Consider the following 7,701-nt stretch of genomic DNA (forward strand, 5'->3'; position numbering starts at 1 on the left):
AGAATGTTAAAGGCCCAAGCTGGAACTGGGGGTTACAGGTCAGTGTCCACTAAGAAATTGAGGAAAATGATAACTAATATACAAGAGTTAGAGAGGATAGAGATAGAGGGGAGAGGGGGAAAGGGAGGGAGGGAAGATGTAGGAGATTTAGGTCAGTCTTGATCCTACCCTCTCCAGTGTCTTGTGGTTCAGGTGTTTCCTGTAAGGGTCTAGTGAAGGTTCAGCCATTTGGTCTGTCTTTTAGGAAGTAGAATTTTATGGTACCATTGCCGTTTGGGTCCGGATTACTGTTTTCCACCCTTTGATTCCCTCCCCGCCCTCCCATGCATCTTATTGTCTAGTCCCTGAGGTGCTTGCTGGGTATGTAAGGCATCTTGGGCAGATTCAGGTTAGGTGTTGCAGATGAGTGAGACTATGTGTCGATTTTTTTTCTGTGATTGGGTAACTTTGCTGAGAATGATCTGTTCCAGGTTCAACCATTTTTCCTCAAATTTCTTTATGTCGTTTTTTCTTACTGCTGTATAGAATTCCATTGTGTAGATATACTACATCTTTGTTATCCATTCTTCTAATGATGGACATCTGGGTTGGTTCCAGCTTTTAGCTATTACGAATTGAGCCGCTACAAACATAGTTGAGCAAATCTCTCTGGCTTTTGGTTTGAAGGTTTTAGGGTAGATGCCCAGTAATGGTATTACTGGGTCTGTTGGTATTTCTATAGCCAGCTTTTTCAGGAGTCTCCATATTGCTTTCCAAAGTGGTTGTACCATCCTGCATTCCCACCAACAGTGAATGAGTGTCCCTGCTTCTCCACATCCTTGCCAGCATTTATTTTCATTTGACCTTTTGATGTTGGCTATCCTTATTGGGGTAAGGTGGAATCTCATAGTTGTTTTAATTTGCATTTCTCTGATGATTAGGGATGATGAACATTTTCTTAGGTGTATGTTTGCCATTTGTATCTCTTCCTCTGTGAATTGCCTGTTTAACTCTGTGCCCCATTTTGTGAGTGGGGTATTTGTCTTCTTATTGTTTAGACTTTTGAGTTCTTTGTAAATTCTAGAGATAAGGCCTCTATCAGTTGGATAACCTGCAAATATTTTCTCCCATTCTGTGGGTATTCTATTGGCTTTGCTTATTATATGCTTGTCTGTAAAGAAACTCTTCAGCTTCATATGATCCCAATGGTTGAGTGACTGTTTAAGAACTTGAGCCACTGGGGTTTTATTCAGGAAGTCTTTTTCCATTCCTATATCATGGAAAGTACTTCCTAAATTTTCTTCCGTTAGCTTTTGAGTTTCTGGTCTTATGTTGAGGTCTTTGAGCCATTTGGATTTGATCAGAGAAACCTACAAGGTTTCCCAAAACAATGACAGACTTCTGTCAGAGTACTTGATGACCCACCAAAGGCCAGTGGTAAGACCCTATTGCTGAAGACTCCATACACAGCTGACGTGTAAAATGGAATGACATGGCCGGAAGCCAGGAAAGAGTCAGTCCCCAGACAGTCAGCGTGTCTAGTGCCAGAAGGCACTACATAGGCGACTGGGGGAAATGACCAAGACCTGTCCAAGCAACACATTGTTTAACCTAATTAGCAACAAATAACTGGATGTGATGCCCACACGAGTGCAATAGTGGTACACAGCCATGGTGAGGAATCAATTGCTCTTGATTTTGCTAACTGATCCACTCAGTGGTACTACACCCATAGCTGGAGCTGGGAAACAAGTCAGAACCATACCCAAACACAAGCCCACTCTACAATATCAAGCTACCATCAATCACGGGGTACAAGAGGGCCTACACCTACCATACTGTCTATCAAAAAAGTAAGTCTTATCTCAATTTTCCGGGCGCTAACTTACTCTCCGTTGGAGAATCTGCTTCTCTTTTCCAGATAGATGCAGATCCTAAGAAGAGAGCTGTCCCAACATACCTCAAAAGGGGCCCAACTGAAACTAAGGACAACTGGTGAAATAAGCAAGGGTGATGTTTTCCTGTGAACCGGATACCAGCACAAAGGGGAAGGAGACCAACGCAGAGAAAAATCAACTCCTACCAAATCAGAGAGCCAGAGCCTCAGTGGCCCCCAACACCTCAGCACTGAAGCAGACCAAAAATGAACCCAACATGGCTCAGGGAAATTTTGCGGAAGAGGGGGTGGAAAGAATATCAGAGTCAGATGTTGGGTCATGATTTGCAGAGACATTTATCATACCAATAACTGGGGGCTAACTCCACAATGCACGACCCATTTTCATTAACAAGGAGGGTCTAATGGGAAGGGGTAGATCACAGATGAGCCTAAATAATGGTACCAAACTGCCTGTATTTACTGAAAAGAAAACTAATAAATTAAATTTAAAAAAAAAAAAGAATGTTAAAGGCACAAGTTGGTTCATTATGCACAGAGACATTGCCTCTTACGCATAACTGATGGCTAACCCCACAATGCACACCCATATCCACCAACGAGGATGGTCCCTGTGGAGGGAGGAGGATAACAATGGTACTGACATGACTGTATACACACTGTGTACATATAAAAAAATTAAATAAAAAAGTTCTAGCCACTGGCAGAAGGCATATCTACATGGAAATGCTTCTTTGAAAAATGTGATATTGTTGCTTCTAGGATAGGTGCAAGGTTTCTCAAACAGCATGTGTAGGATGTCCAGTACAACAGGTTGTGAACTACTTCACTTATCACCAGCCCAGAGAATACTGCACTTTACCCAGTCAAAGGTCTTAGAACTTTCCCCAAATCTAGCCCAGGGCAAAACACTGTTGCATTTGGTAGTTTGATGCTGAGCAAATTTTGAAATGAAAAATCTCCTTGAAAATAGGAGTCTTTGATCAAAACACTTATTGTCATTACAGGAAACTTTAGGGTTTGAGGAGGAGGCAAAAGAAAATAAGGTATATTTTGAATCTTGTTTTGGATCCAAGCTTCATTGTTGCCTGGAGAGCAGTTGTTCAGAAGGAACTAGGAATAGTGGGTTAAACCAAGGATGTCATGTGCTTAGTGTTCAACACACATTAACCAACAAACCAAAGTCCTCCTGAGAGTCTTCCCTTTATGACTGCTCTATAAGTAACATGAAACGGACACAGCCACCCACAACAAATGAGAGCTCTGCCCTGTTGGGAGCTGGCTCAGAGACATCCTCCATGTATGGATGGAAAAGGCTGAATGATCATGGAAGTTTTTTTTTTGAAATAAACAGTGCCAATGGAAACCCATCAGTCTTCAAGCTTCTTTGGAAAAAAAAAAAAAATCCTGAGCAAGTCTATTCACTTCATTCTTCAAAGGGTGTGTGTTTAACTTCCTGACTCTCTGTTTTTCTTCCATGGGGCTTCTTCTCTTCCTTCTCCTCCCTTTCCCTTTACTCCCTTCCCATTTTTTTCCCTTCCCCAATCCATCCCTTATTTCATTTCTCTCTTTCCTCTTTCCTCTCCCCTCCCTTCTAAACTTCACTCTCATTATTATTAAATTTTTCTCAACAGTAAACTGTAGGCATGGTGATGCATGGTACAAGCTCAACACTCAGGAGGTAGAGGCACAAAGAATAGGAGCTCAAGACCAAGATCAGCTACACAGTAAGTTTAATACCACCCTGGGCTACATGAGACCTTGTCTACACCCACAAAAAAAGTGAGAAACTGTGAAGGATCTGAAATTTTACCTTCTTTATATGCCAGCATACTAGGCTGGCATACCTATATATGTTTGTAAACTATACATAGACTACAAGGGGAAAGATTAATATTAATATTGGGTTCAACTATGCAGGGAATGAAGTGAAGGGTTATACCTCTATCTAAAAAGTCACCATTCTATTCCTCTGGACGAACACAAATACCAAACACAAAGAAATTTAAAAAAATCTATTGAGTCTGGAGAGATGGCTTAGTGGTTAAGGCATTTACCTTAAATTCCAAAGGACTGAGGCTCAATTCTCCAAGACCCACGTAAGCCAGATGCACAAGGTGGTATATGCATCTGGAGTTTACATCTGGAGGCCCTGGTGCAACCATTCTCTTTCTCCCTGTCATTCTATCTGCCACTTTCTCTCTCTCTCTCTCTCTCTCTCTCCCTCTCAAATATATAAAAATAAAAACATATAAATTTCTATGGGTTCAGCTGAGCATGGTGGCACATGCCTTTAATCCCAACACTCAGGAGGCAGATGTAGGAAGATTGCCATGAGTTTGAGGCCCCCTGAGACTCCATAGTGAATTCCAGGTTAGCTTGGGCTAGAGTGAGATACTACCTCAAAAAAACAAAAAACAAAAAAAAAAAACTATAGGTTGTTGGTACTTGTTCATATGGATATGTTTCTTTCAACCTATTTACAAAATAAAAATAGAAATGCATAGGTAAATTTGATAGTTCTTTTGTTCCATGAGACCTTAACTCATTGTGGGACTAGACATTTGGTGACTGAATCATGCACTGTATAAATAACACTACTTTGGGGAAACAATAATAATAAGTTAATGTTCTTATTTTGTTCATTGAGCAAATACATAGGGATAAATTTCAGTCAATAAGATCCTAAACTAGGTTTAAAGAACTTACCAATGAAGGAGACTTTGTGTTCAAGGTCAATTTATTACCACATAGACAGATGGATGAATGGAATTGCCAAACATAAGCCAATGTTTCTATTTGGTACTAGAGACTAGAGTACAAAATTCATTTATTTTTTTTACAATTTATCTTCTCAGTGGCTTAGCCATCTCACCTATATGACTGTGTTATATGTGAAAGCATGGGTGACCCCAAGACAGGTACAGCACCAAGAAGCTCACTCTAGCATGGATGACAATTTCTCCATAGCTGTATAGATGGAGTTCACTCCCCAATTAACTTTCCATGTCATACTTTCACTAGTACCCCTGAGACTGCAATTTTCCTTCTAAAAGAGTTCATTTGCCAACTTTTAAATCTCTCAGTGGGCAGTATTCCTTTTATTCAATCACACAAATAGAAACCTGGCAGATCTTAGATTCCCCCCTGCCTTCCTTATCCCTCATGTCCCAGCAATCATCTACACTTGCTGATTTACCTTTGAAGTATTTCTGGGCTCCATTTGCTCCTCCGCACTCTAGGAGTGCCATTATTTGCTTCTCATTATCTTGACAAAAGGAGACCCATGTCAATGACTCAACTACACACTAAGTTCTTTAACTTTGTTCTGCTTTTGGAGGCAGGGTCTCACTCTAGCCCAAGCTGACCTGGAAATTGCCCTGTAGTCCCCAGTTGACCTCAAACTCATGGTGATCCTAACTCTGCTTCTCCAGTGCTGGGATTAAAGGCATGCACCACCACACCAGGCTCACATTTGTGTTCTGATCCAAATGACGTGTAGCTGTGTCATCCTAATGTTCCTGTATGTTTTATACCACATGAAGAGGGTTCCTGTCTGTCTCAGACAGGATAATATTAATTTTGTACTCCAGATGAGCCCCCTCCCCCCGAATCTCTTGATGTCACCAAAAAAAAAGTCTTGTTCAGTGTTGCTGTGTTCACAAAGGATGACACGTATGCTTTCGGAAGCTGCACCAGATTGTGATGGGACATTCCACCTGTGAGGTGCCTCTACTCCTTGCAGAATGCTGCTCCTAGAACCAGCACACAGAGAACAACTTTGATTTGAGATTCTAAGGTCTTCCCTACACCAAAAGCTAAGCTAAGGTGATTTAGTTTCAGATGACTTTTGATTTGCTCTATCTTGGCTTCCAGCAAGACAGATTTATCCAATCTGCATAACCAACCAATTCCAGCATTTAGAAGCAAAGTCTTCTCTAGGGACAGAATTTGATTTCTGATGAAGTCAGCTGCTGTGGGAGAGAAAAGGTACAACTTGCATCAAATCTTTCTGAAGACAATTCAGACTGATCCGTGTTTGTTCCTTGTCATCACACCCAGCAGAAAAAGAAGTCACAGAAACATTGCCAATTCCTTTCAGTGCAGATGTGACTTTGTCCAGGTCTTGGGTGTGATCAACATTGAGTTCTACTCGGTGAGTTCCCTCTGTGGGGTAGTTAGGAGCTTTGGGAGGATGTATAGGTCTGGAGGTGCAAGTTCCTAGCCCTTTGGCTAACCAATGGTTGACTCCCTGGGCTGTGGCATCATAGGCTGTGTGAGAGGAGTAGATGCCAACTCTGTTTTCTAGGGCCTGGATCACCAGGCACTCCTTCCAGGTTTTCCAAGTTATGCGATTCATGGGCAGGTTGAAAATAGGTGGATGGTAGGAAAGAATGAGATCTGCCTTCTTCTGCAGAGCCTCCTCCATCTCCTCCTCAGTCAAAACATTGGTCAAGAAGAGTGTGATTATAGTATATGGTGGGCTTGGTTCCACCAGTAATCCCACACTGTCCCAACGCTCAGCAAATGAGAGCAATGCAAAGGCATTCAAGGAGGAAGGAGACCCTTTACAGAGAATGCCCCTCACTTCATGCCTGTTTCCTTCTGTGTTGACTGCAAATCCCAACAATGCAACAATATCTGCCACCCCCAACTAACAAGAAGAGGGAGCTCTGGTAATAAGTTCACAAGGACAAGAGGCCCCAGGAATGCCAAGAAAGTCTTTGGAATCAGAAGCAAAATGGACTACTCAGACTTCTGACACTTGGCTTCACCTGGTTTCCATAAGATGTCCTGTGTATGCCCAGTCTCCACAACCATCTGGCTTGTCCAGTCCTGGATCTTCAGTCCTTCCTGTTCCTTCATGGATTTGAAGTCATGGAAGTTTTCCACGTGACAAATTCCTGCTATCATCTTCTTCTCTTCTGCTTCACACTGTAATCTTGTCCTGCTTTTTCTCCCTGCTGGCTGTTCCAGACTCTTACGCAAGCCCATGGACACCTTGAGAACTGCCCCGCCTGCCCATCTCCACCTTCACAAGCTGTTTGCCTTCTCCAGGAGGCTGATCTTAAATTCTTTTCCTGTTTTATCTGTGTTCCTGGTGAGGGGCTTAGTCACTGCACCTACACTATTTGGATTTTCTAGCTATCTATCTGCCTCGCACAGTCTACCCTCCTCCTCTGTGAAAACTGCCTGAATTATCTTCTAACCTCTAGTATCTAAGTGATCATATAACAAAGTAATGGTTGTTATTGGAAAGGAGGGAGGCCGAGACAGGGAAAGGAAGGAGGGAAGGGGAATAAGGAGGAAGATTCATTTTGCAGTAGAAAAATATCTTTCAAATACAATAAGGTGATAAGAAAATAAAAATATAAACACTGATTTTTTTTTTGATTACACAAGAAATTAGAGGTCAGAATCTATTTGATATCTTGGGGACAAAAATCCTATCATGTTAAGTACTAGTCATTAATAGAGAGGTGAGCTGAGAATGTTCTCAATTCTGTCATCTCTCCATCACAAAGAACACAGTTATCCAGGAGGGAGCATGTCTTGCCTCCATTTGAACTGTCTGTTGCTATGCTTTCTTAGGGAGGAAGAAGCTTCCTGAGACAGACACATGCTCCTTGTGTGCTTTGCTTTGTAGGATTATCCCAGAAGATAAACATACATTTTTATAGAATATAAACTTTAATCTCAAAGCATGTAACACAGTGAATCTTTTATGTAATCTATAGATTATAGGAACATTGGAAAAATTAGTTGTTAATCTGATTTACTATTGTATAAATTATCGGAAGTGTTCATTAGAAAAAAAAATTATT

The 7,701-nt window shown here is 41.5% G+C and overlaps 1 pseudogene; it reads right to left on the reverse strand.

The window, feature by feature from the left end:
- Positions 1-5,406: 5,406 nt before the first annotated feature.
- On the reverse strand, positions 5,407-6,871 carry LOC101615698 (annotated as a pseudogene).
- Between the last annotated feature and the right edge of the window lie 830 nt (positions 6,872-7,701).

Source organism: Jaculus jaculus, chromosome 2 (genome assembly GCF_020740685.1).
Source record: "Jaculus jaculus isolate mJacJac1 chromosome 2, mJacJac1.mat.Y.cur, whole genome shotgun sequence".
Taxonomy (NCBI): Eukaryota; Metazoa; Chordata; class Mammalia; order Rodentia; family Dipodidae; genus Jaculus; species Jaculus jaculus.